The sequence below is a fragment of the Sorex araneus genome, chromosome 1 (genome assembly GCF_027595985.1).
Source record: "Sorex araneus isolate mSorAra2 chromosome 1, mSorAra2.pri, whole genome shotgun sequence".
Classification (NCBI taxonomy): Eukaryota; Metazoa; Chordata; class Mammalia; order Eulipotyphla; family Soricidae; genus Sorex; species Sorex araneus.
In genome coordinates, this window is record NC_073302.1 from 257,093,626 (window position 1) to 257,105,785 (window position 12,160).

Below are 12,160 nucleotides of genomic sequence, written 5' to 3' on the forward strand. Positions count from 1 at the left end.
CTAATGCCTTCAATGAATCCGTGGGAGGTATGAGAAGGCCTAAAGCTGAGACCAACAAGGAGAAACGCAACAAATACACATAAAGCCCTGAAAGCTTTTGAAGGATGAATCCACCAGGGAAGTAAAACCTTCAAAGCACACCTAGGTTTTCATTAGAGCAAGAAGAAGGTAAGCATTCAAAGTTGACCAGCTTTGAGTTCCAAAGGGCAAGGTGGGAGGGTGTCGGGCAGCTGAAGAAACTGGGAGATAATATCAGCTTCAAAGGATAAACAGAGCAGGGTGGGAGAACATCACAGTGCTCACAGATTATAGATTAAGAACTGCTGGTCTGAACTGAGGTCAGCAGAAAAAAGGGACTGAAATCCCAATACCTTTTAGGAAAACAAGGAAACAAATCACACCAAGAGAACGGATTCATTTCATTTTCTGCCCCGCCTGCTGCTAGCGGCCACGAGTTATCCTTGGACAAATACCTGCTAAACTCCCTGTCGGTCTTCACTGAAGACAGAGCTCTACACGGCCATCTCTGTGTTCTTACTGAGATCGAAATCTGATCACGACCCTCTCGCCATACCGATGTCTTCCCGTGGCTCTCCTTTATTAAGAGGATGTCATCCAAGTAGCTGGCAATGTTTCAGAGGGCATTTTGCACCGTCAGTCCCTCTCCAGACAGCTTGCTCTCCACTTTGCCACCCTTACACGACAGGGATCAAGATGCAGAGAATGACCGGCTTGGAGACTGTTTTGTGTGCATAAAATGACTGGCTTTCAGTTCGAAGAAGTCACGAAGGGAGGTGTGGAAGCGTGGAGAAGTTGGGAGACGATGCCCAGTTACAGGTGATCCAATAGGCAATTCTTACAGCAAGAACCTATCCATACCCACAACTCATATTCAAACCCTTTGACCTACTTAAATTTGATTCAATCCTCAGCTCTCAGTCGGAGTCCAATGTCATAGAAGAGCCTCTCCAATTTCTGAAAAAAGGTAAATGCCCAGACTTTGCACTTGCCATACCTGGCAAAGAGACAATTCCCATTTCAGCTCCTCATTGGTACCTATAGAACTAGGGCATAGAACTAGGGCTTAACTTCCTGAAAACAGGAATCATTATTTGATTCACTACTCTCAACAATAGTCATTGCTTCTTGCCATGCAAAATCCTCTTCAACAATACAATAGTGTGAGGTACAATATCTTTTTATATATTCACTGTCACTGTCATCCCGTTGCTCATCAATTTGTTCGAGCGGGCACCAGTAACGTCTCTCATTGAGAGACTTATTGTTACTGTTTTTGGCATATCCAATACGCACGGGTAGCTTGCCAGGCTCTGCCGCGTGGGCTCGATACTCTAGGTAGCTTGCCGGGCTCTCCGAGAGGGGTGGAGGAATCAAACTCGGGTTGGCCGCGTGAAAGGCGAACGCCCAACCGCAAGAGTCCTGTCAACACTGATATTCAAAGAACAATACGCCTACAGTGAAACAAGTACAAATTTCTGTAAAAGTGGGTTTCTGTAACAGTGGGTTATAGTTAGTGACTATCAGTAAGGTAGTAAAGAAAATATCCCAAAGAACATAATTTCTCCGTAGTTTTATTCACCCACATCTACTCTACAATTCGAATTGCAAACACTGCTCTTGAAATATATATATGTGCATATATATATATATATATATATACACGTGGAAGGAAATATAATTTAGCTCTAAAACATTTTGAAAGGCTAACACATAAACTGAAATCAACAATTGCATTTGAAGCTGACAACCCAACATTGTTCTGTTAGTAATCTATTCAGTAATCTTTTCTATCCAAGGAAGAAAAATGACTGCAGCGTGAAAAATTATACAACTCTTGCCTGGATTTCAATTTGTCCTTCGAAATTCAGCCACCTTCTCTGTGAAAGCTTTCCCAAGCTCAAAATTGACTTCCATTAGGCGTTATCTACTGTTCCAACTCCTATCATTGCACTCTGGGTACTGATTGTGTAGGCATGCGTTCCTCTACTATTCCCTGAGGGCGGAAAGTCAGATTCATCTTTGGATGCCTAGAACAGCCCTAAACACTCAATACATGCTTAATGAATGAATGGATAAAAGAATGAATAAACAAGTCGGCATAGCCTACTCCATCTTCATATACTCAAATTTGAGAGCTCTTGAGCTTATTCCCAAGTTCCTACTGATTTGAGGAGGGGATCTCTAAACTATCCCATAAATATTTAAAGATTCTATTATAGTACTTAAGTATTACTTCTGTAAATCTAAGTACAGGAAGCTCTAATTAACTCATTAATGTACTCAAGAAAGGCCCATCTGACTTAGTAAATAGTTTAAATTCTATAGAACTTTCTTAAAATATGTTTTACCAAATATTCAGCTTCCCTGAATGCTAGTGTTTCTACTAACACAGAACATACATGAACATCTGATTTTACAGAGAAACTATAGAAAGTAGCGCACATGCTGCACCACCTGTTTTAAATTAGCCAAAGAAAATACAAATATGGAAAAATATAGAATGAACCGTATCACAGAAAGTTATATTCCAATAATAGGTACATAGAGATAGATAATCTTATTAACTGGGGGGAGGGTCCTAGTTCTGCAACTCAAGGATCACTCCCGTAGGACACAGAATACCATACAGAGTGCCAGGGATCAAACCTGGATCATATATGTACAAATCAAGTGCCTTGCCTTCTATACTATTACTCCAGCCCTTAAATAATTATTCTAAGTTGTGATGTTATCAAATGACTTGTGTTCCATTAACATGTAAGTTAGATATCATTTTATTTTTATAAGGATGATGGCTAATGCAGTGTGTATGCCGTAAGACACATTACCTCTAAATAGGCATGGGAACTGTTTACAGTAGAATAAAAAAAAAATGTTGGGCATGTTTATATAGCAAACCATCCTTTGTACTCATCAGAAATGTCCAGGGATGTTGGTTGCATTAGAAAGAATCAGCCATAGAGCAAGAAAGCTCCCCAGCACTTACAGTCCACACCCAACCACCTGACGGCATCCATACTCAGACCCCATTCTTGTTGGGGAACTTTGCAGGGAGCCAGGAACGCCTGTCCCTCTATGAAAGAGCAGGTTGTCGTTACTGCTGGACCTGTTTCTAGACAGAACTTGTACATATCCCTCCTAACTCAAAGTCACAGATAAAGGTAGAAGAACATTCAAACCACCATTTATTTGGGATAGGCTTTTTGTACCATGAACATTCAAAATAGTTTTGTGCCGTAGAAACTTTCTTATATGCAATATATTATATGAAATTAGACCATTCATTCCTAGTTGGTTTGATTTGGGAGGTCATTCTGAGATGTTGGGAACAGTTACCATTAATTTAGATGGAATAATACTTTGCATTCCCTGGAGAAAGAAAGAAAGAAAGAAAGAAAGAAAGAAAGAAAGAAAGAAAGAAAGAAAGAAAGAAAGAAAGAAAGAAAGAAAGAAAGAAAGAAAGAAAGAAAGAAAGAAAGGAGGGAGGGAGGAAGAAAAGAAAGAAAGAAAGAAAGAAAGAAAGAAAGAAAGAAAGAAAGAAAGAAAGAAAGAAAGAAAGAAAGAAAGAAAGAAAGAAAGAAAGAAAGAAAGAAAGAAAGAAAGAAAGAGAAAATGAGCTACCAAAAGAATGTTTTACTATTGGACAGCAGGTGAAATCAGTTACGTAGTTGCAATTAATGACAATTGAAATTTGTGGGAAGGGGGGTGAAAAGGGGTTGGGCCATACCCAATTGCGCACGGGCTTACTCCTGGTGGGACCCCAGAGGCTCATATGCAGTGCACCCAAGGGTTGGGAAGGTGCAAGACAGCGCCGTACTTTTTATATTATCTCTCCTTCCCAGGGTTTATGGTAAAAATAAATAAATAAATGAAAATCCTGTCAGTTGAAAGGTCTTAGGTCTCATATAGATTGTATCAAGTAAAAGCAAAAACCAAGACCAGGATTTACTTTTTGATTTTCCACTGGTATTTTCAGCAGAGAAAGGGAAATGTAACTAATGAGATCATTCGTGTTCCTGGAACCAGTCTGCTAGCCACTAAAAACTGGGAATAATAATGCCAACTCAGATGTCATGAAAATTATGAAACCCGAGCTTAGGTATGTAGTCGGATTTAGCACATGGTAAGGGGCCTATAATTGCTGCCAGTTGAGAGTCAGCCCCAATTTCCCCTTGTCATGTTTTTATATGCCCTAAATTAATTCTCCCACCAGCCTATATAATCTTTCTATTCCTGCTTGCTCAAGAGACAAATCTCTAGTAGGATAGAAGCACGGTTCAACTATGGAGACCTGCTGTCATATGGTACAGAGTTTACGGCTGATCTATAGGCAACATGCACAACCAAAGCGGTTTGAACCATGGGAAAGTGTGGCCGGAAGTGAAATCCAGGTAGCACGCTCTGGTTGTTGTGCAAGAAGCTGGGTGTTTGTTATACTTTCAGTAATGAAATTACAACAGTGTGTAAGTGTCTGGCGTTGATGTGCAAAGATAGCACTCACACCCCGCCCAATGACTGTTTGCACGACTGTGCCCCCATCACTATGTCAACTACTATCCAACATTCCTTTCACCTCTCCCATTATTTGCTGACAGTTACAGTCTGGGCATAGACTGCTTCCTCCCTTAGCACCACCCCTGTGCTTCAGAACCTCCACCTACGCTCCCGTGCTACTCAGAATCAATCAACTTGTTGCCTACCACCCCCACCACCCCACACACACACCTGGCACTCTCAGGTCTATATTCCAGTAGCTGAGGTTTATTATCAATTAATATTGTCCAAACCCTTGATACATTTTTTTATGTACCACAGATGAGTGAGATAATCCTGTGATGATGATGATGATGATGATAATGATGATGATGATGTGTATGTCTATGTTTTAAGGGGAAAACAGGATGTTATTGTGAGTACACAGAGAAGGTAAAGGGAATCAGTGTTCTGATAAGAGAACTTGGGAAAAGGAAAGAGATTCAGGAATCACTAGAAACATCGGGAGGGTGAAGCTATGTTCTCTGAAAATACAGAGGAAGAAACAAAATTAGAAGACAAGGGTTTAATTTAAGGCATAAAGAGTTCCACGTTCAGATGAGACACCCAAGTGCATTAATAAAAATCTCAAAGGAAAGGACACAAAGATAGAAACAATGGTGTCCACCCCATCCCAGCATTGTACACACAGAACGGCAGCGTCAGGAGACACACCTAAGAAGAAATAGTTTCAAACAGGGAACAGAGAAAAATAAAGAGACAGAAAAATGTTGAGTTTGGTGTCAGTGAATCCAAAAGAAAGATTTAAAACTCCATTCCTCAAAGAGAAAAGAAACTACCAGAGAACTCCAGGAAAATTTTCAGTCTGGTAAATACTTTAATCCCAAAAGTAAAAATATTACTGAGAATAATAAAAAAGGGTCATTTCATAATGATAAAGGTGCATTTATCATTAATGTGCACTCACTTCATTGCATTTTCAAAAGAAATGAAACCAAATGCACAGAACAAAAAAAAAAAATTCTAACTGGTGATTTCAACATGGCTTTCTCAATAATTTTAAGAACAAGCAAAAAATATCAGAAATAGACATGATATAAACAAATTTGTCAACAAACTCCTCATACACACACCATTTATAAATCGCTTCTAATGAAAACTGAATATACCTGAAACATACATCAAGACAGACCAATTCCAGGACAGAGAAGAAATCTCAAAAAAATTAAAGACTGAAATCCCACAAGTTATGGCCTCTACATACAAAGACCCAAAGTACCCATCTGCACCAGAAAGGAAAACTCAGCAAAATTCCCATCTCATCAAGGCGGTGAGCAGAAAACTGAAAAACAGTTGAAACAGTAGAGAAATGATACAGGGCTGGGACAATTATGTAGAGGGAGAGTGCTCACCTTACACGTACAAACCTGGACTCCATCCATGGGACATGATTGAAAAAATAAAAATCAGAAAATCTTGCAGCTAAAATAACAGGAAGTTCTCTAGCATAAAATTTTTATAATAAGAAAAAAAAATTCTCAACAAAAAATTATTTACGCTTTTGTGTTGAGAAACGAGAAAGAGTAAAGCAAAACAGGAAATTTGTTGAGAAATCAAAAGAATATTCTAGGTCCCAGTGAAGACTAGGTGGAAATGGCTTAGTGGTTAGAATCCCCCACCATGCAAGCATGAAGACACCTGTCTGATCCCGACCTTGGTCACAGGCACCAAGCACGATCCTGGGAACTCTGCTCCCAGGACCCCAGGCACCACAAGAGTATGTGATCTCTGACACACAGCCAGGTGTGCAAGCACAGCAGCCAGGCGACAATCGCACTTCGCAGAATGTGCATGAGAACCCCAACAACATGAGCATGAGCACCAGGAAACATCTGTGCAAGCACCTTAAAACAGCTGTGAGGGGCTGTTTTTGGGGGGGAAACTCCAACAACAATAGTAAGTTTTGTGTTGAAATATGGAATGTAATCAAGGTAAAGAGAAAGTGAAGTGAAATTTATCAGCTATGCAGGCGGGTGTGGGGGGTGGGAGGTATACTGGGATTTTTGGTGGTGGAATATGTGCACTGGTGAAGGGACAGGTGTTCGAGCATTGTATAACTGAGACATAAGCCTGAAAGTTTTGTAACTTTCCACATGGTGATTCAATAAAATAAATAAATTTAAGAAAAAATTAATAGAGTTAAAAAAAAAAACAGCTGTGAAGATAGCTCCTTGCTGTCCCCACCCCCAATCGAATATATGCAACAAAGAAAAGAGGATATAAAAATAAGATAAAAGTGATAAAAAAGAAAATGGTTCCCTTGGAGGTGGGGAGAAGCCTCAAAAATAACAAAGCTCCAGCCAATAAAGGAAAAGTAATAAAAAGTGCCAGGATTAGAAGACGGAATATTGATACAAAGCCTGCATAAAAATGAAATAGAAAAAACTCCTTGAAAGACATATAACCAAGGCTCACTCCTATGAAATAACTTACAGCCCTATATGTAGTAACAGATACTTTAAACATGAAGAAAGGAAGATGTGCAACGTCATGAGAGAAAACACTAGTTTCACAAGTTATGTACTATGACTCTCACCTTGAAAATCAAGAGCTATGTCCACCGAAAGAAAAAAAAAACTGTAATCAAATGTGGAAGCAATCCAATGCAGTGAATATGTAAGCCAATAGCATTACCAAACAAATGGACTGCTACTCAGTAGTTAACTGAACAGATTTTCAATGTACTGACACACTTGTAGATGAGTCTACAAGCAAAATACTAAGCCATAGAAGACACAATGGAAACTTCTATGTGATTCCATTTACAGGAAATTCTAAAATCTGAACCACAGTTTAGACATCTGATTGGTGTTTAAAAGCCAGGACGGGAGAAAGAATTGACTGCAAAGGGCAGAGAGAGAGAGAGAGAGAGAGAGAGAGAGAGAGAGAGAGAGAGAGAGAGTGCCTTTTAAGGGAATGTAAATGTGCTTGATCATGATTATAGGCTATAAGTGATTGCATATACTTGTCAAATTCAGATTACACCTTTAAAATTGGTGCCTTTATTATATGTAAATCATACCTCAATTTAAAAGGTACATTACTAACCATTCCACTAATAATGTAAATACATGGCTTGCCAAGCATTTTTGGCATATATTAATTTATGCCTTAAAAATTCCTATAAACAGAAGCCAAGGTTCAAAAGCCAACTGACTTATTCAAAGTCACACAGCTACTAAGAGCTGTGTAGTGTCACCCAGCTGGCACTGCAACCCAGCTCTCTACATTCAACTACATGTCATAAAGTCAACAGCAGATGCTAATGGAGAAATCGCAGAACTTTCTCTAATTACAGTATAGGCTGGTGTCAGTGGGTCACAAAAATCAATTTAGCAGATAGAATTCTTTCTTTAAAAAAAAAAAGAACAAGGGGGAAAAGCATAAAAAAGAATGGAAAGGATAAACATCAGTATTCATTATCCTTAGAGACATAAACAAAGGGCCGTGATGACAGTACAGCGGGTAGGGCACTTGTCTTGCATGCGCAAGACCCCAGTTCAATCCCCAGCCCCCCATATGGTCACCTGAGCCTACCAGGAGTGATTCGTGAGTGCAGAGCGAGCTAGGAGTAAACCCTGAGCATAGCAAGGTGTGAACCACCCACCCCACCCCACCCCACCCGAAAAAAGCAAAAAAATAAAAAATAAAAAAAGAATAATGAAATAATATTTTTTTTAAAAAAAAAGAAACATCAACACTGCTTGGTAAAGATTTTGTTTCAGCAGAGAACGCCCATACACGTATGAGTCCAGGGCTACAGAGTAAACTATACTTCTAACTATGGATCCTAGCCAAAAAAAGTTGGACAGCCGTTGCTGTCATCCCAACCAGGGATTACAATTCTAGCTGTAGCAAGAGAAAAGAGCAAGATCAGTAGGAGCGCTGCCCATCACATGGACAGTGGTGAGAGACAAGGGAGGAAAGAGCAAGTCAGAACTGCTCCCGGCAGCAGAAACACTCAGGATCCCTGGTGAGCGATTCTGTATTGTTCTCACCTCTGCAATCAGTGTCTTCTCTTTCAAACTCCTTTCCCTTTCCTGTGTTCCCTTGTAAGCATTTGTGTTTCTACAAGGAAAGCTTTCTTCTCACCCATGTATACACAATGGAGGCTGTACACCAAATTATTTTCTTCACCTTCATGTTGCCCTAGCACTTTTGTAATTTATACATAGAATATGCTCCCATGTCTACGGAATGAACACTGCTTGAAGTATAGTCACCCCTACCTAGGGACCTCAATACTGTATGTTTCATCCCTTAACAGAACAGTGCCCTGTGAAATTAAATTCTGGTAGTAACTTAAATAACCTTGAAAGTACTTGAAAAGTACTTTTGGAGTCCTTTAATAAAGCAACTTAAAAGAAATGGGTTTTTAACACTAATGCTTCCCAGAATGTTTTTTGTTCAGTTTCTAAAATTCTATTATTAAACATAGGACTACAGCAGAAGCCATTTTTCTATGCCTTCTCTCAAGTTTTGTCTCCACCAAAAAGCTATTCACATTAAGTGTACATTAAAAGCACATATGCAATTTATATGTTGCAAGGGTGACAACCTTTAATAGAAACATACTGCCAGCACACCTCAAAGTATCAGTGCAAACGCTTCCTGACCTCTAACTCACCAGAAATAGTTTAAAGAGCCCTCAAAATATCCAGCTAGCCTTTCCCTCCTCACAGCTCTGCATTGATCTACACACAACCCCATAAAGCTCTGCACAAATGTGTCGCACCAACCCTCCACCCACACATCAGGAAAATTTTTTAAGGGATTAAAAAGGGACAGAACTGAGTACAGTAGTTCAACATACTTCAGCTTAAATGAAACTTAAAAAGCCCTAAGAAGAAGGTGGAGAAGGCGTAATTAGACCTGCTTTACAAATAAGTGATCAAATGATTGATTTGCCAAGGTCACAGAGCTAAGAACTGAAGCTCTGACTTTTCAACGCGGAGTCTTCTCATTCCAATTCCTTTGCTCCTTCCACCCATCAATCAGCAAGTAAGAAAATTGACTCTTCAGTGGGCCTGTTCAAGATAGCCCTGCTTATTCTCCAAGTTTCAAAAGGGACCCCGCTGCCTACACCTTACTGTCAGATTGAGTTCTTGCGTGGACTCAAGCCTATTCACGAGCCCAGAAAAGCCTGAGATCAGAAGACGAGAGGCAGAGGTGGAGAGAGAGGAGCTGAGCCAGGGAGTCCCTGTGAGTGAAGAGGGTCAGTGGAGGGATGCAGGAGAGCCCGTCATGTACATCTAAGATGAAAGGGCCAAGGGGACGGTGATTCAAGCCCTTCATCATTGCCAAAGTTTCTCGACTCTGCAGAGGCAAGATTCTTCCTCTCAGAGCCTGACCAGGACCAAGTCTGGCCTGAATTCAAGGAAACCAGTGTCACAATGGGCGTGGTTCATTCTTTCCGACAAGAAAAAAGTTTATGAAAATGTTTAACAGGTCTTAGAAGTATTAATACCACACTGTGTCTGCCTTCAAATGGTTACGGTAAACCAGAGACTAGGTCAGTTAGTGACATTCTACATGTATAAAAATACTTACAGGGCCCTCTGGTGACCCAAAAGCTTGAACCTCACCAAGCCCAGTTGCAAAAGTAAGGGGAAAGGCAAGGAACAAAGATGAAGAGACTCTGCAGTTACTAATGCAAAATCAGAACAGGAAGACTCCTAGTGTTGCTTGTTGGAGCCAGTCCATCACACAAACATCTCTAGAACTTAGGATAAAGATATGGGTTGGCAATGTGCAAGAATAATCATAAAATAAAGACAAGTGAGGTACTTGAATAAAAAAGGAAAATAACTTTATGGTGCCCTAAATATATGAACTATGAACAAACCTCTCAAATATTCTATTAGCATATTATTCAGAAATAGAGGTACCTTGAAAAATATTATGTCAAGTGAAAATTCAAACACAAAAAGACCACACGTGGCACCATTTATAGGAGATGGCAGAAGACAACTCCAGTGGCGACTGTCTAAGGTGGGGCTATTGTAGAGTAAGTGGGAAATAGGGTAGAAGAGACATATGTTCTGTACAAATGATGAAAATGTTCTAAATAGAGTGTGATGACTGTTGACCAACTCTGAACATGCTAAAAAGAATTATACACTTTAAATGGGTTAGCTAAGGGAATTATATTTCAATAAAGCCATTACCTTACAAAGATCATTATCTGGTCTCAGGAAAGAAGAAATAAAACTTGCAGATGGCTTTATTATCCATCTTAAGAAACCATTTGAAGAGTAAGCTAACAAATGGAACTTCTACATAGAAAAGATGGAAGCCACAACTATGTCACTTCTCAGCTGTACCTATGAGTGAGTGACTTGATGCACCAATGCACTCAATGGAAGGAGTATTTACCTTGCAGGGTAAGAAATGCCACATATTATCTATATAAGCATTCTTTGGTGTTCCCACTCTTTACGTAAAAGTGGAAATAAATATTCCTGTCTTAGGTATTATCCGGAAGAATAGCACTGTCGTAGCACTGTCATCCTGATGTTCATCTATTTGCTCGAGTGGGCACCAGTAACGTCTCTATTGTGAGACTTGTTACTGTTTTGGGCATATTGAATACGCCACGGGGAGCTCGCCAGGCTCTGCCGTGCAAGCGGGATACTCTCAATAGCTTGCCAGGCTCTCTGAGAGGGGTGGAGGAACTGAATCCGGGTCAGTCGAGTGCAAAGCAGACACCCTACCCACTGTGCTATTCAAAATCAGTTCTTTAGATTCTTTATGTTAAGCTTTGTTTCATCTGTGCAGATCCACTTTACCCAGTTACCAAGATGATACAATGGTTATCTAATAGTACTAGATGTTTTCACTGCTTACTATGTTCAAGGCCAATGGTCTTTAATCACCAGTCCAGGAACTGATGTGGGGTATAGGTACAGAAACTCTGAAAACCACTGGTCCACCGCCTTAGTTCTAAGGGCAGGTCTGTGGACTGGTATGCAGGATATGTACCAGTCTACAAGTGCAAAAACTTAGACGATCCATTTCATATTAGGCATATGCTAAGCCGAACAGAAAACCCAGTCATCAGTGTTGTACTCTTTCCCCTATAACATTCTCATACATTTATGTTGTGGATGATCATTTGGGTCTGATTAATACCTATTTACTGTTAAAATAGATGCTCAAAAATATATTTCTCAACAAATCTTAAAAGAATCAAGAAAATTTCTTATTTTCAATATACAGAACATACAAGCTTACTTGGTTGTCTCATTTTAATGCAAATTTTTAAGACACATGCATAAAATTTCTTTGTCCGATTTACTATAATGAGCAACTTGCTATTTCTGAAAGCTGACATGTTAAGCTTATCCTTTTTGAAGAGTGCAATTCACAGCAGTTAAAGATGTATGAGCATCAGAGTCAGGAGTACAAGCTCAGGTGAACAGTATAATCAGAATGCATGCAAATGACACAACTGAATGAGCGTGACCCACCCCCCCACCACACTGCGAGCACAAGTGCATAGACTACCAGCCCAGGAGGCACCACAACCAAGCGTGCAAACAATCAAGCTTGTATACTCCACCAGTCATCGCAACAAGTGAAAAGG

The 12,160-nt window shown here is 39.9% G+C and overlaps 1 protein-coding gene across 4 annotated transcripts in view; it reads right to left on the bottom strand.

Moving 5' to 3' along the window:
* DIAPH3 (diaphanous related formin 3) overlaps window positions 1-12,160 on the bottom strand; it is a 517,599-nt gene that overhangs the window by 468,064 nt on the left and 37,375 nt on the right. The window lies entirely within an intron of this gene.